The sequence below is a fragment of the Pseudopipra pipra genome, chromosome 12 (assembly GCF_036250125.1).
Source record: "Pseudopipra pipra isolate bDixPip1 chromosome 12, bDixPip1.hap1, whole genome shotgun sequence".
Lineage (NCBI taxonomy): Eukaryota > Metazoa > Chordata > Aves > Passeriformes > Pipridae > Pseudopipra > Pseudopipra pipra.
The window spans coordinates 16,784,153-16,807,169 of NC_087560.1; the positions used below are offsets into that span (position 1 = coordinate 16,784,153).

The window sequence follows — 23,017 nt, forward strand, 5'->3', positions numbered from 1 at the left end:
GATATCTAGGAGTCTGTTGTATAAAATCTGCCCTGTCTGGTACTGCGTCCTTAAGAAAAACTGGTGGCTTCTTTTCTGGAGAAAAAAAATGGAATTACTTATGACGAGATACTGGTTTGAGAGAGGAAGTAAGTTAAAAGGTAATCAATATTCAGTGAAAGTTACAAGGCAAGCACTGTAAAGAGTAAATGGATTTTAAAATGATGTTTATTTGAATTCTTTTGCTTTACACAGTCACTAATTAGTGAAACACAAGACCAGATGATTACAGCACAACAGAGATGTTTAGTTAAATGCATTACCTACTTCTTTTCTGACATGTCAGTGTTCAGGGTCAAATTTTGCCCAGATTTACACAAATGCAGCATCACTGAACTCATTTTCTGCTCTGTCATACCAGGCAATGCCACAGATGATGTTTTTTTCCATTTCATGAAAAAAATACACATAGTCAAGAGCTTGACTGAAAGCCCAATAGAATCAGTGAAAGTCTTTCCTTTGACTGCAGTGAGATGGGAATCAAGACTTACATGGTTGTGAAATATCCATAAGATATTCGGCCACACATCAGTCTGTGCTGTGATATACTGTATATTTGTATTTTAGTACTATAAAACTAGTTCACTTCTCCTATTTGCTCTACATTGATCAGAATATGATGTTAGTGCTTCAGGTGGGTCACATTTGGACCACAGGTGTGTTGAAAGTTACACAAATAGGAGAAAAATCTTAATCCGTAGACTTTTCAGATATTTTATCACAGAATCATGGAATCATTTTAATATATATCCCATCAATGATAGCAACCCTTCTTTATTTAGAAATAAAGGGGAGAATTAATCAATATGAAAATTCCAGAGGTAATGTTAATATATTAGTTTATTACTAACTGTTAATGTAGGTATTGGCAAGGTTTAGTGGCAGGTACTTTCAGTTTTTTGTTGATTATATCATTCTGATGCATAAAATAGCTAAATTTATAAAAGCAGAAATGTGTGTCTGTGTGTGTGTTGTGGGATGTGTTAAAAAAGGATTTTCTTACAATACTAAAGGAAAATAAAAATGGTTTTGCCTTTGTTCATACCTGCCGCAAGTGGTTAAAGGTTGCATTCTTTTGCCTATAAGAATAGAAAACATTTGAAATATAATGTTATAAAATGAGGATATATTACATGCTTTTATTTGAAGAACAAACTGATTTTGTGCTTATTGATAATTCAAGCAGAGAATTGTTTTAACATATCACTGCAGGTAATGCCAAAAGGAAAGTAGGTTCTCTGGCATATGTAAGATGGAAAAAAGAGGGTATTCCTGAAAGAGGAATGCACATCAGTCAAAGGCATCAATAAATAAAGCTCTTTTTCATATGTAAATGGGAATTTCTAAAGTAAAGAAGGTATTGTTTTATAAACAGTGAGATAATATTCTTGAAAAAGGTTACCAGTGATTACATAAGTTATCTCTTCCATAAAGAAATTTAGAGCTCATAGTTGCTCTTTTCATTAAAAAGGCTTTTCATCTACTCTCACACAGAAAACCAAGCTCTGCATTTTAATTAGAGATAATAAATAATTATATTAGGAAACTGAAACTATTAAAGTCTTTTTGTGATGCTGTAAAGCTATATTTCTGTCTAAACATATGAGTATATACATTCAGCTTTTGATTCACATATCACATTAAAGGAGATAATATATAAATATCAACAATATTCAGGGTCTTTTGACAAAGGGAAAAAATACCTTTATATGCTTGCAGCAGAATAAAACACCTTAAAATCTGTCCAGCCTGTCTAAAATATTAAGTGGCCTGAATATAAATGCAAATAAAGACAATAACAGCACCCCCAAAAGTATTGTGAAGATAAGGAAGTATGAGATGACTGGATTTTACTGGGGAATATGTTCCCCTTCACATCAGAGAACTTTGGAGGAAGCTCTGCCAGAGCGAGGGTGTGGTGTTGGTTTTAGCTACATCAGCTCCAAAGGAAATATTGGAAAAGTCTCTAAGTGCAAATTTCTCTCTCTTTTTAATTTTTTTTTTTTTTTATTATTATCACACATAGGGGCGTCTTCTCTGTGCGAAATCAGTGCACCAGAGTCAAGGGCAGCAAAAAAACCGCAGAGACAGACTTCCCCAAGTCACACACCCCTCGGGGACCAGCTGACGTTGAGAAAGCCGAGAAGTGAGCCATTAAAGTCCGGCCTGGGATTGACACTGACCTAGGCCTGCCATCCGGCATTGTCCTGCCATCTGCACAGACGTGAACTTTGCCTCCAAAATTTGGCTTCTCAATTAACGTGTCCAGCTGGGGGGAGAATTCCGTCATTTGCCTAATATCATTATTGCCACTGCTCTGACATATTAATATTAAAAATATATGTGAACAGATCAAGGATTTGCCTAAGCGCTCCTCTTTTTATTTCACATAATAGGCAGGAGGTGAAAGAAGACACAATATAATTTGAAAAGCATAACCCTGATTAGGCAGTGATTGGTACACAGCTAGAGCTTACATTTAAAAACATTTTCATTATTAGCAGTGCCTGTCAAATACAGTTCTTTTTATTTTTTTTAGCTGTTGTGCAAGTAGATGCAAGGTCATATGATGTTTTGAGGTTTCAGTAAACAGAAAATGAGTTATATCTTACCAAGGTTTTTGCAGAATAGACAATTTAAGATGATATTTTTGCCAGGGGACATTCTTTTTTAATTGGTGATTTTGTGAAAAGAAGACACAGGCTTCAGTTGTATTGTTATGGTATGGTGGAATCAGTGACATCTCTGGATTAGGCCTTGAATGCTTCAAGCTTGGTTTTACAGCATTTTCAGCTCTTTTCTCCCTCTCAACAGTGACAACCTAATAGGATAATGAATGAGACCTTAAATGTTGGGAGCTGGGGAGATCAGAGATAGAGTATGTTTGTAAAACTTGGCATGATGCAGCTCCTCCTAAGCTCAAAGATGCTTTAAATGGATAAGTAATAATAACATTATATTTATTTCCAATCCCCACTGGAGAAAATAACACGCTTTCCATACCCTTGCCAGTATTATCCTGTGTGCAACATCATGCTGCCTTCAAAAAATGCTTCGAACATGAAGAAGTCACCTTGAAAATTCTAATATTTTGCCTGTCTCTGAGTCCTGGATTGTTTTATACCTCTCAACAACTTGTGGGTAAATCTAAATCTACCAATAACTGAACACGTCTCTGTAAAATCCACAAGATCCTTTTAAAAATTACTCCCGTAAAGTGTTTGTAAGAGATGGGAATTTTTAAAAACCTCTCAGTTGCTCAGGCACACAAACATCAGTGGTTTTTAATATGCCCTCATTCTACCTAACTGACATAGGTACTTCTGAAAAACCCTCAGACTATTCCTGTTCCTGCAATGTGGAGTTCCTCACAGGTGTTTCCTCATGACTTTTAAAGTCAGGGGTAACTCACTTCTCTGTTATAATGAATCTTTTTGGAGTGAGATAAAATGGTGCAAGTTGCCATATGGCAATGTGAGTCTTTGTGTTGAATTTAATTATTCCTGGTCTTGTCTTAAATCGGTATCAGTGCACCACAGGCAAGAACTGAGGCTTCCATTAACAAAAGGTTCTGAGGATTAAATAATTTCTTTAAATAAATCATGTACTTTTATCATAACAAAATAGGGCTGTGCTGTCCCTTGTTGAAGTATGCTTGTCTCTGATTTAATCTCAAAGGAAAGACATTCTACATCTTTATATTCTAGACGGAGTGAAGGACTTAACTTTAGGGCAACTGCTCTATCTGTTAACTGTAACAGACACAATGGAATTCTTCCCAAAGTTTTCCCATGCTGTGCATTGGTGACATTGTATCTTCTATATAGCACTAGAGAGCATTTTAACCCTGTCTAGTGCAAAGTATGAAGACCAATAGAGGAAAAGAACCAACAGAATTGCTGCAGGAAGCAAATGCCTTTTAGATATTGGCTGTAGAGAGCAGAAATTCAGTCTCACTGTTTCACCAACTAACTGCAAGCTCTGAGAAGCTCAGAGTGCTGCTGAGCACACCAAGTCGGGGGCTGCAGGGGGGTGAGAACAGCTGATAAGCCTGTGGCACGTTCCCAGCAAGGCAGTTTGTGTCTCTGGGGTGTTCATGTGGCCTTTTGTGACTTGAAATGTTACGAGTGTTTCAAGCTGCTTTTAAATCTTGCCTTAAACCTGTTGGATTTGCTGTTGGACCTCCTCTGCAAACTCTTCCTGCTGGAGAAATTGTTAGGTGGACCAGTGGTAAAGTGATTGAGTGAGGGCAGGGAGGCAACTCCGGGATATAGACACTGATTTTTTTAAGAGGTCTGTAGGCTGGGAATATCCTCAGACACTACCCTCATCGCCTCCATGATCTCTTTTCCCTTCTTAGTGAGAAAAAAATTACCAGAAATGCTTCAAGCTTGGTTTTACAGCATTTGCAGCTCTCTTCGCCCTCCAGTGTTGTTTTTCTTTGGGAGGTAGATGATATCCCTCTGTTTGGTTTATTTCCCCTTGTGAGAAATAAATCTGTTTGCAGAAATGCTTCAGATACTTCCCTGTGAGCAATTCTGTCTTATGCCCCAAAGGCGCTCTGAGCTGAGCTGATTTAAGGATTTTGAAGGAAGACACTGGAAATGTTGATATACAGTATAACTCTAAGGCACCTTCTTAAGCAGATCTTAAAAATGGATTATGTTTTTTATTCTTTACTCACACTTCATCTTTCCAAATGGCTGATTACAATTTTCATCTGCTTATTTCAACATCACTGAGTGGGCAAGAGGAGGGAACATGCATCCTGGTTCTGCTCCCATCTTCTACTACTTAAAATATGGTTGTGATCCCAGTGGAAGGGTCCATCCTTTATAACTATCCAGGAGCTGGTCTGTGTTTTGTCACCCAGGGTGACCCATGTAGAGGGTTTTATCATCAATAAGTGGAACTGCAGCTGAGTGAGCCCAGGACTCCTAGAATTCTCTCCATGTCTATAGTAAAAATAAAGCCAAAACGAACAGAAATTTCTGGAAATGTAAATCTGTACGTTCCTGATGTTCCCATTCACCAAGAAGGATCCCAAATAATTTTATTGACAAAGGTGAATTAGGGCTAAAACATTATTAGAGAAGTGTTTAGAATGACTGATAGCAGGTTCATACTTTGCCCTACTACATTCTGAAGGACTGCACTTCACCACTTCGAAAGAGGAAAAGGTGAAAATAACATTGTCTAATGGAAGGTGTCCCTGCCCATGGCAGGTGAGTTGGAACTAGATGATTTTTAAGGTCCCTTCCAACCCAATCATTCTATCATTCTACAATTAAATTATAGGACATAGAGATTTCTTGAATACAGATCACATCTCTAATTTTATATAAACTGCTTTTCATAGTCATCAGGGCAATTCTTCAATAAATCACATAGTTATCTTTGGTGTCTTCATGTACTTAAAGGTAAGGCTGGGATTGTAGACTTGCTGAGAACACTGTAAATTTTGCTTTGACAGTGTCCATTCCAAAATGAGTTACCAAGTTTTCTGTGGATATTTATGCTAAATCCCTTGGAGGATAAGCAGCACAATGTCACCACATTTGTAGAAATGAGACTTTTGGAATTAATAGAAGTCACAAATGTTAAAAGTTAAACTGAAATCATCCTGTGTGGATCACATCTGAAGTTGGTTCTTAGAGTTTCATCCAGGTGCTTTGATATATGTTACCCTACTGATGTCTTCAAAACCAGGGCTTTTTTCCTTGACTCAGGATCTTTTTTATTATCTGTTATAGCTTAGCAACAATTAGTGCATCTTCCCTCTTCCCTAGTCAGTCCTTATTCAAATAACTCTTTTGACAGTTTCAAAGTCTGTAACTTTACATTTTTTTTCTTCTTTCACACATGAACTTCTCTGCCTTGGTTTTATTAAATGGAAATGCTACATAACTATTGCAAGGAGACTTAGACTGAATCTGGACCAGAAACATTAACTAGCTCAAATGAGAAATACAAACTAAAAAGCTGTCTGTCCATTTTGGAAACATGCAGATAATGTGTGTGTCACTTGAAATTCACATGCATTTGGGATTGGCAAAGAAAAGTAATATACAGCAATGATATCTTTGATCATCGAAAGAACTCAGAAACATAGGAACTGTGTCGAGTGTGGTTATCATCAACCCATTTTCTATTCCCAGTGCACAAATCATTTCATGCATTCTACAACCCAAGCCACGATGCTGGGCTTCAAAAGCAATTTCAGCAGCAAAATAAGGTGCTTTTCTTCAATTTTCAAGCCATTTGTACGAGGTTAGTGTTGTTTACCCACCTGGTACACTGATATTTACATACCCCTTTAAAGAAAATTGGTAGGTATGATTTATGGAGTACTGTAAGAGCACAATTTTCCATGTAGTGCACCTAATCTGAAAGGGCACTTGCAAAGGTCACTCTGGCCATACAAATACCAAGTCTTCTCTTTGGAATAAGTTAGGATATTCATTTTTCTTGGAAAATGTCAGCAGTACCCTACTCCAGGGGTTAGTTTATGCAGATAAATGCGTAAGCCTTTAATCTTAAGACAAAAATACTCTACACAAATGTAAGAGAAGTCCATCTATCACTGTTAAGACCTGTAATTTGTTTTTATTTAAATCCCAAGCCAGGGCAGCCTGGGCAACAAAATTGTTAACATGGTAGCTCACATCTGAGCCAAGATTAAAGTATATAAACATACATCTGCTTTCAACCTGGGTGAACAATACACCATGTCTTCTGAAAGCCATAATCTGGATTTCGAGCATCTCCAACATCTGCTCTTGTTGTGCTACTGTGAAGTCTCAGAGTGCCTGACCTGAGCATGTTAAATTGTCCAATAAGTGCACCGTGTATTTCCAGTATTTTATCTCTCAATGAAGAACAGTGACAAATGTTTTTATAGTAAACACACCATAATAAGAAAAAGATTCATTTTCCAGCTTCGGACAAAAAGGACATAACCCTAAGAATTGCTTAAAATAATTCTAGTGCTATTTTTCATATAAAATATTGATTTTTATTTTAAATGTGGGGAACACTTTATGGTTTTTTTTCTTCCATTTTTAATGGTCTGTCTTAATCATTACTAGAAGTTGTTATTGACAACAAGAAACACTTCCATCTTGGTTGTTAATCATATCCATGTGGGAAGTTGTTTTTATAGATAGTTTTTCATGCCTGGTTTTAAATCATTTGGCAGAATATTTTATAATGAGGAGTCTCAGCTTTATTCAAGTTATCTCAATAGCCAGAAACAAAGAATGTGATCTTAATGAGGTCTAGGAGATTTTAAAATGGAAATCATGTTGAAGTGCTTTTTAAAAGTGATGTTTTACATGTCTAAACTATGAAAACTAATACATTGGGGTTGTTTTAGAAATTGCTGGTCAGTACTACTGAAATTTGTCAGGGTCTATAGTATTTCATACTGCATAAGGATGATAAATAGAGTTGGTGGATCCAAGTCTATTGCTATTATCCTCCCATTTATTTTTTCCCTATTTAAACAAGGTAAGGGTGATACAACATATAGTGCACCTTTATTTCACAGGAGCCACCTTTAAAAAGATCTGGACATTGCGTAATTTATTACAACAATTGCAAAGATGTGTGGTTCAAACAAGGAGAATCAATGAGTTAGGAAGCTCCCTAGGACTTGATGCAGCATAGTGGTTTGTTTTGGTAGAAAAATTCTCTTTCATGTAGAAAGGACAAAATAGAACTTTAAAATGAAATCCTAATGTATGTTGGTGTTAACTGTCTTGGATTTTCTTCAGTGTGGCTTTTGCCACTTGCTTCTAAAGGCAGAGGCACTTTGCATGGTAACATGCAGGAAAATATCAAATGATAACTTAGCTGCAAGTCTAATCCTTTCAGGTTCTTAGTCACTGTGGGTGATATCCTGGTCCCTTAAAGTCATGCCATCCTACATCTATGTATGAACACTGAGATTATCCAGTTAATAGACTGGACCACAGCACTGGCTGTGACAATGGATCTCTGTAAGACACTTTTAATTGCAGAGAACAAGAGGTAATTTTTCTTCTTTCTTGATTTGTGGGTGCTGTTGGGGTCCTCTTTCCTTTGGTGCTGACTTTATCTGCACATGATTTCACTCCATGAAATGGAGATTATCTGCAGGACCTGGAACTCAATAGCTCCTTTAGTATATATCCACTGAGGTTAATTAATCTGGAAGTAGCTCAGCTGTTTCTACAGAATACTGGACTATATAGTTATACTGTAAGACAAAAAGTTCCTATTTATTCACAAAGGGTGTAGCCACAAGACAGGGAAAATTTGAGAGGCAGGTAGCCTTGTCACCATAACAGGTAGTAATTACAAATAAGTGTGAAGCTCTGTGAAAGCTTTGAGTACAGAGGAGCCCACTCTGTACTCAAAATATGAGTAAACCAAGGAGCTGAAGTGGATAAAAATACCAGCTTAAAATTTTTATTTCTTTTGAACATTAAAAAAAAAACAAACCAAAACACTAATGATCTTTTATAGGCCTTGAAAAAATGACACTCCAGATAGATCTGTTGTATTCTTTGCCTCATTAGAACAAACTTTAATATAAGGAAATAAATTACTTCCACAGAGGAATGTAATACTGGTCAAAACAAACAGCTTAATTTTCTTCTTACTAGTATCTCTAAAAGTGATGTTAAAAAAGTGTCTTGCTAGACAATTTAAAGCTTGCACTGTGGACCATGCTGAAATCATCTGCAGCCCCTCCATATTGCCATTAAAAAAAGGTAACACAAACTGGATGAGAATCCAAACAGGCCATTAGTTTGCCATTGAAGCATAACCAATGCCTCAACTAAAACAAGCAAACAAGCAGTCGAACATGTTAACATAATTTTGTATCATTTCTTTTTGATGTGGATTGGGTGGAAAAAATCTGGGATGCAAGCCATGATGTAGATTTTCAAAACTGATTAGCATTTTTGGACAGTGGCAGCAAGTTCTGTGGTGGTGTAATTTATTTTAAGCTAAAATTGATTAGTGGTTTGGTGGGTTTTTTTTTTTTTTTTTGGTTTGCTTTGGTTTTTGGAAGTTGTGCACCAAAATTGCTGTGCGTATCAAGGTAAATTGAGCCATGAAATGATGGTGGAAATACCAACTATAGTAAAATGTGAAGGCTAGTCAGTATTGCAGTGTATGTAAATAGACTGGGAATGGTTTTCCTTGGGTTTAGATTAGTGATTTATAATTGTCAAACAGTTCTTGTGGAAGAAAGATTGTTTTGTTCATTGGCATAACATTAATCATGGATAAATTCACTTTAATTCTAATGTGGATCTAGAAATTCTGTTGTAGCTTAATGTTAATGTCCACTTACTTTAATGTTTTGGTGACTTTAAGAGTTGTCATTGCAAATGTTCAGTCTATCCCAGCTGACTGCTGGTATAAATGGATTGTATTTTTACAGCTCTTTGACTTTCTCTCTATTTCCAATACACAAAAACAATCCATACAGAAACTATGTTCTTTTGGTGTTATCAAACACAAACAGAAAGTTAAGGAGTGAGTCATACCAGGGCAATTCTCAAAAGAATGAGATCCAGCAAAGGTCAGCTTTTCTTGCTTGTCAATTGTTGACATTTAAGCATTTATTTCAGACACTGCTGATAATGTTTTCTGAGATAGTGGGGAAGAATTGCTGTGGTGGTATGCAATTATGAGCATAATGAAATGCAAAAATGCAAATAAGGTGATACGTGCCAGTCCTTTGGAGTGCCTTTTGTCAGAATTGCAGGCACCAGGAGACTTTGATAGATACCATGTCAGTACTCATTGCTAGAGCTGTGATATCTTTTAAAGAAGCATCTCTAACATGTTATCACTGGATGCTAATTAGAAGTAACCTTTGAAGATGAAAAATGCAGAGGTCATATTCCGTAAACTCTAAAAACAGCATCGAACTAATTGTGTTGGTATCATTTTTCTGCACAAGACAGCATTACCCTTTTTTATGCCACATTTATACATCAGCACTGTAATACCGAGTTCAGTGACACTCAGCATCCCTTCTGCCCCAGGGATTTTTTCATGGGTCTGTATCCTGTTCATTAAATCCTCTGCATTTTTGGGTAAACCATGAAGATATATTCCTGCATATTTTTTAAAAAATTTAAGTTTTATCCAAGGTCTTCATAAATCAGATCAGGGAAAGGACAGCTGGGCAGAGGGAATATAATAAGCTACAAATGAAGTGAGGCTGGAAATCAGAACAGCAACTGCTGTAGTGGAGTGATCAAGCAATAGGTCTAAAATGGTAGTGTTTAGATGGAATGTGAACTACTTTTAAATTGTTTTTTATGATATAGTTGCCCACAGTAACTGGGACATGACTCTGCTGAACCAGAAGGTCCTGGGTTCCTATAAAGTGCTGTATTTTCACAGCCATATACATTTAACATGAAAAAAAAAAAAAAGCCCACGTATTTAATACTTCAGACTAGAATGATTTTGGACCTGGAGCGTGCTGGTCTGATAATGATGGTCTTTCAAATAAAATTCTTTAAATTCAGCATTTGAATAATTCCATTAATTTTAGCATCCACAATTACTCCTACTGGAATGACTCTCTCCAAGGGGAGTCACTTAAAAAGTTCACTGCTGCTTTGGGGCCACTATTTCAGCCCATCAGAGGATTGGGTTTGGGAAACTATGTGATTATTCCACTTTGCAACCTTGGGTATAGGTAATCTTTTGTTCCTTTGGTAGTTTAAGTGAGCCTGACCTAGAAATAGCAATTAAAAAGTTTTCTACACAAGTTCTGCCTGTCAGAGAAGCAGGACTCAGTCATGTGAAATGTTCAGATTTCGTGTGACTTCAGCCAGCTGGATTCACTGTTAAAATTCAAAACACATTAAGGTGTCAGACCCAGAGCAGGACTGAAGGTAAATGTGAAATAAAAACAGAAAGCAAAAGGAGGAAATATTTTCCATCAGTGGACTGGCTTAATGAGTCCTTATACCAGTTAGCTCTTGTAATTCCCCTAGAATGAGGGATGAATCAGTTCCTGAAATGATTTCTTCAAAAATTGTTTCTATTGCCAAATGTTCCTGAGAAACTGAGAAGAAAATTCCAAAGGCAAAAATAGTTGTTCTACAGCCACTGAAAAAGGGGGCACGTTGAACTTAATTGCATGGAATAGCTACAGCTGTCAGTACTTTTTTCTCTTTTGCAGCACCTAATGTATTCAGATTTTAAGTTTTTGACGTGGAAACCTTAAAAGAATTAGAATAATTTCTCTATTTGTGGGTTGTTTTGCATACAATATATATCAGCTTTGATGTTATATCACTAGGGAACTAGTTGTCAATCCCTGTGTGTAGGTTTTTTTCCCAGAACTTTTAATGTGGTTTTCTTTTATGATGCTCTCTCAGATATAAAGCTACTGTACTTTGGCTACCAACTTAATCAGTCCTCATTATAATTACACTCAGCATATTATCAACTTTGTATTGCACTCAAAATTACTTGCCCCTAGGGAATGATGCCAATAAGAATATGAAACAGATCTCAGGCAAAACTTGTCTCTCACGTTCCTTGCAGATTTAATTTTTTGAGGGCTATCTCTGTCACTTTTGAAATAGAAGATGCTGCATTCTGAAAACTCTTGTCTTGCTCTGCCTTTCGTATTCGTCTGTGAAAGGTTCTAGTTGTCAGCTAAGGCTCCCATGTGCTGTGATAATGAAAGTGATAATAAATTTTAGTGTTACTGGAAGATTGTTTTGCCTCTGTCAGAAAAGCTTGGCTGTAATAGAAAATCTCTATTATACCAGGACTCACTAGATGAATTAAAGCAATGAGCATACACCTGCTGCTTTAGCCCTATTCTCTGTGGCATGTCAGTAAATTTAGCTTTCAGGACTGGTAAACTAAAAAGATATGAGGTGAAATCCTTGCTGAATTCCATGGCAAAAATCCATTCACTACCCATGTTTGCAAAGGTTATTCACAGTTGTCTAAATGACCAGTACGGAAACCAACTGGTTTTACTACCTTACCTTCAGTATCTCATTTCCCTATCAAATTTTGACCATAATGTGGTAATTAAGATTTGTCTTGTGTAAGGATCTCTGTGCTGTGGTCCAGAGAGGGATACTATGAACTAGGGCATCCTTGTGTTGGATCTGTGTCTCATCACTGTTTATTTCTAAATATGCCAGTTCAGTTCTACTACTGGGTGTAGAGACACAAAGTCCAGCCTGTGCCTCATTCTGCCAGTTTTGTTTCTCTTCCAGGAAAACATGAGCATCTGCCAGGACTGGGTTCAACATGGAGTGATTCAGTTTTGGAACTTACTGCATTTATTTGTGGCTTAATGACATTGCAGCAAGTACAATTAATGTTTAAGCTTAATTCAAGACCTGAGAACTAGATTAATATTTCTGGTGGAGGCACATGCTCTCACAAAACAGAAAACACCCCATGAGGGTGCATTGCCTGTCTTCTTTGGTCTAGCAGTCTGTCTGTACAGATTTCCTCACAAATATAAGAAGGCTGCTGCTGACTGTTTTCCAGTGAAACAGATTCCAGCCTGATTTTAGATCTAATCCCCGTTGGTTTGACATTTTTATGTGACATATAGTTTGAAGGAAAATCTGCACAAGTTGAAAATGGTTTGTCTTCTTCAGAAAGGGTGGGAACAGTATGATTCTTTTTCCTTGATTACCACTGATGCTTACAGGTGGTTTTTTCATGCTGTTCCTGCTCAAATATGATAGATATGATATCTAGAGACAAAGTTGGTGGCCTACTTTTATAATGAAGTGGGTCATTTCCTATGCTGTGTTTCTTCCAGGTGTCACAGCAATTCAAGGGAAAATGTCATTAGGAAGCTGTATTTTGACCCAGTGCTTCTTTTCTCATTGAGAGTATAGGGAGTTATCTCTCAGCTTAGGTTTCTTAAAAATTCGGTTGTTTGTCCATGTAGGGTCAGAGAACATCCATCTGCAGTGTATATACTAACCCAGTTCTTGTGGAAGGAGGAGTATACAATAAACTGATATATTCACACTGGATGGGTGTTGGTTTTATGTTCCCCTCCTTTACTCCTAAATTTGTTTCTGAGAACAAGGGCATGTGGCTGCTGTGGCATTCACCTGTACTACTCTGGCACTCCAAAATTCAGTGCTCTAAATAAAGTGACAAACATCTCAAGCTCACACTGTTCAGTCTGAATCAGGTCAAGACAAATGTGACTTAGCTTCCTCCCTGTTCAGACGAGCACATTTTTTAAAGATGTGTTTATAATTCCTATCACCTAAAAAAAGTTTGGATTTGCTTTTTAACTGAGAAAGAACCCAGCATTCCAAAAACTCATATAAATACTTAAAATCATTTGAAATCACGTTATTTAATGTAGTCAAAGGAACCCATGAAAGAGATGGGTCACCTGACACATTTTCCAGGTTCCCACACAGGTGGAACCAGAGGGTACCACCCCCAGGTTCCCACACAGGTGGAACCAGAGGGTACCACCCACTCCCAGGTATAAATGCTCACAGGAGGGTGCAGCATGTTTGAGCTGGTGGGATGTTTTTTCAGTGCAAAGGCAGATGTTGCTCCAGTGCTTCTTTGTGAAGGTAACTTTCTGTCAATTATAACACATTTTTCTCAACGTCTAATTGCTTCTTTCACTATCTGCTCTTCTTTTAATTAACACTTTTGCTATTACAGCAGTCATAAAAACATAAGCTTTATAAGATACCCCTTTCCTTCATGCTCACTGCTTCATGTTTGGCTGGAAGTTTTGTGCATATTCTGGGCTATAGTAAGACAAAATGAGTGTCCTGCTGGCTCTCCTGGTGTTGGTGTTGGTTGTAGGGGAGTTGTGAGCACCTGTGTGTGTGTACTGGCAGTGACCTGTTTTTCTGCTGGCAGGTCTTTCTACCCCTTGGTCTAGGCAGTTAGTGAGCGCTGTAATTACAGTAAGCTGTCGCATCCCAATAAATATTAGGTTGTGAGCTAATTAGTCTCAGCCCTCTCATGAAGGGAGAGACCCTTCTGTGCTCTGTGAACAGTGAAACCTAGGGGTGGTGGTGGCTTCAGGGGTGCAGGAGGTGAGCACTAAGCATCAGCTCTTTGAAGACTTTGCTTCCTTACTGGTTCCCCTGCCTTACAGTTGGGAGAGAATCAGAACACATCACAGTCCATCCAGCTCAGACATGGCCTGTCTGACCCAACTAATGCTGCTGGCACTGCATGATTTCTGTCTCTGGATTCTCCAGTGTAAGCAGCCAATTTATGGTTCCTTCTTCCACTGATGGAGGAAGCAGCTCTTTGTGCCCTTTGTGCCCTTTATGCCCTACTCGTAAAAGTCTGGACTTAATTTGGCCTATGTGAATTAGGGCTGTGAAAACAAAAGGCAGGTGAGGTTTGCAACACCAGGCTGACTGAATAAATCAGCTCTCTTTTTTTTTTTTTCCTTTTTTTCTTTCTTTTTTTTTTTTTTTAAATATGTTAATGTGCTACAGTGAGCCTAAAATAAAAATCCTCATTAATGAAGGAAAAATAAAGCTCCTCCTGAACTGTGTGCCACAGCCATGTGTGTGACACTCCTCCACTTTATTAGCCTGCTGCTGTACCTCACCAGCAATCCCAGCCTGCTGAGCTGGGCTGCCCATGTGTTCCTGGGATGGGAGGGTAATTAGTTCTCCATGCTGTCTGTGTCCTGGGCCTCTCCTGAGCAGAAGCTGACAGCCATGTGCAGCATTGTGATGTGGAATACTGGTCATTAGGGACAGAGCTGAGATTACCTATCTTATTTCCTTCCTGACCTTAGGTCAGAACTGAAGCACAGTCCCTGAGGTGAAGGGCTTTTGCTTTGTACCTAACACTGCCATGCTAACTAGCTCCCTCAGAGCTGGCACCTTAGGGAGACAGCAAATCTAAAATAAACATCATAACTAACATGAGTAATAGGAATGAAATGGCCCTCTCTGAATAGAAACACACTTTGTCATTTGTGGTCTGTGTTACCAGGAAGGCAATGAGAGACTCCACTATGTGTGTTCCACATTTCTTTCATTAGTTGTAGTTTCAAATCCCTATTCCTCATGCTGGTTTCATGGTGTAATTCCAAAGAGGGAAAACAAAAAAACAACCCCAAATATGTGCAGAAGTTGAGGACTTCTTAATTTCTGGTATAAAAAGGCTATAACTGGGATGGGTATTTCCCCACCGCAGGAAATCCCAGCGTGTTGCTGAGTTAGACAGGATTCCATGGGTGTAGGGAAAAAGTGCTGTGGAACAGAACTGTGGGATAGTAGCACAGTTCTGTTGACTCCCTGGTAGTCAAAAATCAGTGACTCCTACCTGAAGAGGTTTTCCTGTGCCATGCAGGAGTGGAGAGGGAAGTTGATGACAGCAGGGACCTGACAGGGAAAGGAGGGACAAGAAAAAGGACTGTAAGTCATGTTTCTGGAAACAGTGGCCGAGAGCATCACTGGGCCTGGACTGAAGTGAGATGGCTCCTCTATGATAGTTTTATTTTGGCTCCTCTTGGAACTTTTGGGACGCTAAGAAGTTGCAACTATACCAATATAAGTGACATGTACTGTCAGTTAGATCTTCCTAATAATCTGACTCTAATGTTAGTAATTCCAAATTAAAGACTAACACATAAAGGAATATTTTTTCCCTTTTTTATTTTACTAATTTCTCCGTTACTGAATAACACAAGTGTTATATTCTGATTATGGCAGAAAATGTGCACAAATAAAAATCATCAGATAAATTAAAAGATTACCTCTTTAGACTCCTAGAGCTATAATTAAAACCACATTTGTTTTACTGAAATTAAGGTTCAGCAAATCTTTATATAATACAAGATTTATATCTCTGTATCTATATAATTTATGTAATACAGTGTACTCCATTAGCCAGTGTTAGTTTAAATTCTTCATGGTTTTCACTGATTTCATAGCGGTGCTATTTTGTCACAATTCAGTCTGTTATTTTACAGCTGGCTCCTACCACTGCTGGTAGGTAACTATGTGATATATAACTTGCAAGCAGTCCTGCTGTTTGTTACTGGCAATTAATTTCTCTGGTGCCTTTCTTCCATTCAGGCCAGGCCTTTATGTTCTAAATCCAGCTATTCTAATACTCCCCACTTCTGCTGTGTAGAAAAGACTCAGACTGACAGATTATCGCAGGGCAGTTAAGCATGTAATTGCTCAAATGAGTTAAAATCCCTTCAAATATCTGTCTTTGTACCTCATCACACCACTTCATGGACTCAAATATTTGACAATTGATGAAGATAAACTAAAAGGATCTTCATTAGCTACCAACCACCGTGACAAGCTTCTTTCAGCTAAAGGCTGGTGAAGTTTGGGACTTATTATCTACTTAAAAACTGCAGGAAAGCAGAAAAATACTTCAGTGTACTTTAGACTAGAGAAAACTAGAAGCTTACATGGTGGCTGGGGTCAAACAAAACTGTGGTTTGCTAATCTAGAGCTGTACTTGCTACAAATGTGCAGTAAAATACCCAAGGAATCTTACAGGATAAAAACATAAAGGAAATATTTCAAGCTTTTGATAGCAGCAATCATCACAGCCTCCCAGCTAATGGTAAATACAGGGATCTTATTCACTGCAGTGTAACTGTGCAGCAGAAATCCAGTTGTCAAACAATGCCCCTTTTTTGTTGCATTGCAGTTTCACCAGTGGGAGTGAAAACTTTGACTTTTAGTGCAGCCACCTGGATTTCAGAGGCTGGGTTTGAGGATGCTGAACATCATTGCACCTAACAGAAAACTCGGGGCAAGGTGGGCTGGGCAGACTCTGTGCTCACCTACAGTGTGTCTGATGATGCCCAAAGTCATTTTATATCTTGAACACACCAGTTTTGTGATGACTAGGGATTTTAAAAGCAGTTGATCACCCTGTTGGAGAGGACTGTTGGAACAGTGCCAGCATTATTAGGTGGAAATGTAGCTACATTAGAGTAAGAGGGGACCAGTGTGTCACTTATCAGGGAAAATGTAGTGTGAGCGTGTACTTAGCGTGCACATGCTTTATTTTCACTGTTCTATGTAGCAAAGAACAGGTTTAGTAAGTGTAAGAAAAGATTTATGCCACCTGTAGAAAGGTAGACACTTAATCTAGCGGGAGGTGAAGTGGCAGGGACCTGCACAGCAAAGCCACCATGGGATCTTGGTGTAAATCAGAGAGAGCGAGGATGTTTTCTTGAGGCTCTTAGAAAAAGTCAGGATGATTTTATATTCTATATCAAACCTGCTATAAGCTTTTAAAACATAGAACGTGTTTTCTGGTACGGTTACAGATTTTTATCTTCAGCAAACCATTCCAACAGAGGTAAATCTAGATTGTGCAGTCCCACAGATTATGTACAGGCTGCAAAAAATAGTGGGATCGATCTGTAGTTCTGAAGCAGGTGGAAGAATCTTCATTAAACGCATTTCTTTCTCATTTTTCCTGAAAATCAGTACTTTGGAATGGTCTGTTGAGGTTCCTTGGTCTGGTTCCTCTGGGGTGTCCCTGCACTGGCATGGGATGCTCAGGGGCTGCCGTCCCTCAGAGACGTGTGCTGTAATGTGGGGTCCTCCACAGGTGGTTGTCCTCTCAGAGGTCCTGACTCAGATATGTTGTCCCACTGTCTGTGTCCCCAGTCACATCCCCTTCCCTTATCCCTCACAAATACGATCACTGAAATCCATCAGATGAGGACTTGCCCTGTTGTAGTCTGTGACACTGAGGATTTGTCACCAAAATTGCCCTAGGGTAAAAATACCCATGAAGTATTACAGTCGCATTTATCTAGGCAAGGACTTTTTTTCTGTTTCAACTCTATCACGTATATTTGGAATATAGGATCTTATATAAGATATATAACACATTATCATGAGTGAAAGGCTCTTCTACCGTATATTTAATGTTTAGAATGGTTTCTGTGATGATAAGAGCTGGGACAGGACACCTCCAGTGCACCTCTGGCTCTTTTGAAACTCGGAGCTCTGCCAGACTCTTCTGCTACTGCAAACTCATGGCCAAAGAAACTGAATCCCTTATCTGGGCTGGAACATTGGACTTGTTGCATTTTTACCTCTCATCTAAAATTAAAATACAGTACTGCACACTTCAAATGTGTTTGAAAGAATGCGTTGCCTAAAAAGCTCTTTTTTTTTATCCTTTCAAGTATTGGACATTCTTTTGTCATCATATTCGCCACAAGGTTTTAAAACCAAACAAACCCAAACCAACAACTTTTTACTTTTTTCCTAGATTCTACCCTGTGTTAAGGATCTGAGTGACCAGTATAAAGCCCTCCACTTGCTAAATTCTCTTGCGCTGTAATGAAGCCTAAAGTCTTCTGCAAAGGAAGAATTCTGCTTGATTCCCTCTGCTCATAGTAAGTTGAACTTTAAGCTTTCTATTGAAGTTAATCACACTTTCTCTCATGAGTAAAAATGTTTTTAACATGAAACAATAGTCCACTGAGGTTTGACAAACTATATTTTAATTGTAATTGATTTATACCAAAAGATAAAATGAGTTAATTAGGGCATGCTATCAGAATTAGTGGCAAGGGAAATGCTCTATAAAGCTGGCAGGTAGGGGGTAGGAGATGAGAGATTTTGAAAGGGAATAGGACACTGGCATTTGTAACCTCCTAGTGCTGAACTGAGTAATGAAAATATTCTACCTCTGGCTTTTACACAGATTGCATGTGTGGATTTTTGTAGTAGAGTTGAGATGGAGGTTGAGTGTAATCCAAAGAGATTTAATTGGATTTGTCTGACTGGTACTCCTGGAATGATAAAGAGAGTGGTTTTTTTGTTCCGTCAACAACAAAGTGCTTTATTGGCTTCAGAGTTTCTGCCTGGTGTAAAGGTAGATTCTGGTTCTGTGAGGATGCCAAGCTGAGCAGGTACAATCCAATATGAAGAAAGTTTAGAAAAAATTGTCCCTTAGTTATTGGTAATGTTTCTGGTTGTACCAAAAAGTTCCCTTTCAAGCTGTTGTAAGCAGGTGTCTCTTCATGCTGTTGGCAGGGGTGTGCAGTGTGTCATCATTATGGCTGTAATTTGGTCATGGAAAGCTTAACAGAAATCCAGTTATCATGGTGGAGGCATTACAAGGGGTTATCTCATCATCAGAAATGTGTCTTGTGCTGGCTTGTCACTGTGGAGACATAAGTCATGGAATGTGCTAAAAATTAGACATGTTTGGCTTCTATCTGCTCTTCGGGGGATGTGCTGTGTGGGTAGGGCTGTGTCAGCAGTCGAAGGTAAACCCCTTTTCCAATTTGAGCATAACAGTGCTGTTGTGTGAGGTGACATACAAGTGTGTTGCACAAAACAATGCTTGCTTTTTATTGGAAAAAGCCCCTTTTGTTCTGTTTTACATGGAATTATTTTCGAGGTGGGTGGAGGTTTAACAATTACAGCTGTTCTCCTGGTGTCAGAACATTCAAAACACAAGAAGTTGTATGACGTTTAAGCCAAATTTAATTCTATCCCTTGAGGATACGAGCCTGGAAAGACTGCAATTTAGAGTGTCAGTTCCTATGTGATATTATTTCTTTTCTGAGATATTTCCAGGAGATGCTACACTTCTGAGATCCACGTATGCAGGCCACATGTTGGAGTCACAGGGGAAGGACGTTTTACCATCACAGAACACTTGCAGATAATTTACACACTTTTTTAGCAGATACAGTTGCATAATCTAGCTTAATATTGCAAGGCTGGAATTTGATGTAAAAGACCTAAGGAAGTTACAGAAATCACTTCAGGGATGATGGTCTAATTCACTCTCCTTATGGTACTCTGTCAGGTCATGCTAAAATAATGTTTTTGACTTTGTCCTTACATGATTCAGGTGATTCAGGTCCTGCTATTGTAATATCCGAGATAAAGTAATTATTTATGAAAGTTCGATCAGCATAGACTTTAAAATGTTATGGAAGTATTTCCATATGTGAGGAAATTACCATCCTTAGGAAAGGCTGAAAAGCTACAAATGTTAATTTTGCAAATGAATCTGGGCCATCTGCATATTCCTGTTTGTTGGGTTTAGTTGACTTGAGACCCTGTAGCACTGGGAGAACTGGTTAACTTAGTAAATTTATAGGAGAAATCTCTTCTTAAAAAATTACAAACCCTAATCACAGAAAGTTGGGTCGCAAAATACACAAGACAACAACGGGGAAGGGATTTTGGTGAAATTTAGTGCTGCCCTTTGCATTTCACCTTTGTTCTCCTCATCCATTTGTGGAATCCTTTCCCCTGTTACTGTTCTCCCCCTGCATGACAGGTGAGGTTGGATGTGAGACAGTCAATACAGTTTCTCATGTATATTTTAAAGAACAGCAGTCAATTAACCTTGGGAGAGTTGGATGTTCTCGTGTCTATAACAATAGGCCAAGACACTAAATGCAATCAGGCCGTGGGGATGTAAGGGAAGAGCCTGAGTCTTCCACTTGCATGTGGGATATAAGTCATACTGAGGTTCTCTTCTCACTTTTAAAATCACCTTTAAAAATGTAGTATCTTTACCAAGAAATGCTCTGGTTTGTAGCACATTTTTTTTTTCCCCCAGTGTGGCAGGGCATTATTATTGCTGTTTGAATAGCATCACATTAAACTCATCTTTTATGAGTATGAAGACAGACAGGGTCATTGATCTGAGTGTATCTAAACTGAACTTGATCAAAGGTGCAACAAGACAAATTGGCAGTGGGGTGAGGAAATAGGCTGGATAATCATCCAAAGCCAAGCTTGTTAATATATCTAGTGATATGGCCAAATTTTGAGTATTCAGACTTCTTGCCAGGGCAGCTCAAACAGCTTTGAAATTTAAAATCTGGTAAAACCAGTGATACCTCTAAGGCAGGGAACAGTTTTGGAAGGAACTTACCCTAAACTTCCCCTTTGCAATTTGGAAGTTTAGAGTTATCTTTTAAACTATTTACACACAACATTGTCCAGGCAGAATTGTACTTGTTTATTTTTTCTTTGTTACAATTGTAGCAATCACATTTTAATAAGACTATAGGATAAAAGCAATGAATTATGCTCTTAAAGGAAAAAAAAATGTTGTGATGATCTGACTTCTACTTAAAGATGTAGAGAATATTAGAGTAGGCTATGTTGTTTTTTAGGAAGTATTCCTCTCAGGTGAGGAGTTTTCTGTGTGTGTGTATGTATGTGAAAGGCATTTTATATGCAGAAAGGATCACAGGAAAGTAGCAGAATGGAAATTACTTTTTCATATCTGTTAGAAAGAAACCCCTGTAGACATTGATATCCTTGCAAGGACTCATCTTCACCTTATATAAGGACTACACTCATCTAGTTATTTCAAATTGGTTGCAAAATAGAATTAGACATAAAGAAGCACAGTAAAGAGCTCTATCAAATGCAGTAGAGCAGTAAATACTGTTTCAATTAAACACTAATCTAAAGGATATTATTTCACTGTCCAAGACCTCTCCAGATTTATTTTTTTTTAAACAAACATCTTTTAATTACAGAATTTCATTTACTGGCTCTGAAAGTTTGTCCTTTTAATGAAGAGGATATTTTAAAATTACTCACTATAGTTACTTGCAGAAGGCCTCATCCTGAATTTCATTAAGCACTCAAAAATCCCTTTGAAGTGTTCTTTTTCTGTGAAAACATTATCAGGCCCAGAGTTGCTCTGCTACTAAAGAAGAGTGTGGGTCAAAGTCTCATACTGGGCAAATCAGTACATCTCAGTTGATTTAAATCAAGTTACACTAATTTACTTCAAATGGGACTCTGAACAACTATTTTAATGTCTGAAGATGTAATATAAGATTATTAAATGTTTTAAAAACATAAACCCATGTATTTAGTCAGTGTCTGAATTTTGGTTCAAACAAGATATGCACAAAATACAGAGTAGGCTTCTGCCATTCTTGGAGCTGCTTGCCTGATGGTGTGTCTAATTATGCTGTATTTTTTAGAGATGATTAAACAGTTATCCAATAATGAGATTTAACTGTAAACTACCTCAAAAAAACCAGGTAATTAGAACTATTCTCACCTCAGCTCAACAATATGAGCAAACACCACTTTTCTACAGGTCACTGTGGGATGGTGCTGAACAACACATGAGTATTTTCAGATGCAGTTTGCATGATGTAGATGCTGAGCTGCCTGGATTTGCCATACAGACAAGCAGTTGTTGGTAATTTTTTACATGCCCAGATGTATAGGATGGGGACAAAGGACAAAATATGCTTTAGAAAATTGTTTTTTGTTAGTCCAACCTTGAATTCTTGTGGTTGGCATTTATACGGCAGGTAATCCATGTACACACTGACTTTGTCAATATTAAAGAGTAATCAATTATCACTGAATTCAATAGGGATAGAAGCATTTTGAGTCCCCATAGTGGCAGAAGCTAATACTGACTCCCTGAAAGAAGCTGTTTATCCTTGAATAGAGGCCATTCAAGAGATCAGTTGTGGCAAGACTAAATTCCTTTAAATGTCTTATCTCTTTGTGTGTGTGCAAACCAGCATTTTTAGACCAAGACCCAACTCTCTAGGCTCACCTGAATGCATCAACCGTGTTCCTTAGGGATTCATTATAGTGGGGAGGTAGAGTGGGAAAGGCATTAGTTTACCAGCAAAGTGTTAGTCGTACAAATGGCTTACTTCATTTCCAAAAGTGAGACAAGTTTGTCCTTGAAACAGTTGCCTCCTCTTGTTTATGTTTAAGGAACACTGTTCTAAGTAGCGTTGGGTTTTTCAAACACCTATGGAATAGGTGTCCTAATTCCATTAGAGATCAATGGGCTTTGTATTCCTAAACCCCTCAGAGTCCCCTGAAAATCCCACTTGTAGGACATGGCATCATTGGTTTAAACAGTTCAAGGCCACTTTACTCATTTGTTAGAAGGACCCTCCAGATTTCTTTGATCTTTTCCTGAAAAGTTCCCTGTGTTTTTGAAGGTA

The 23,017-nt window shown here is 38.1% G+C and overlaps 1 long non-coding RNA gene across 1 annotated transcript in view; it reads left to right on the forward strand.

Annotated features, from left to right (window-relative positions):
• Positions 1 to 18,325: 18,325 nt before the first annotated feature.
• The window catches only part of LOC135421013 (uncharacterized), a 400,285-nt gene continuing 395,593 nt past the window's right edge, over positions 18,326 to 23,017 (forward strand). Inside the window, exon 1 of the long non-coding RNA XR_010433819.1 lies at positions 18,326 to 18,439. This is a non-coding gene — a long non-coding RNA (uncharacterized LOC135421013). The remainder of the gene's footprint in view (positions 18,440 to 23,017) is intronic.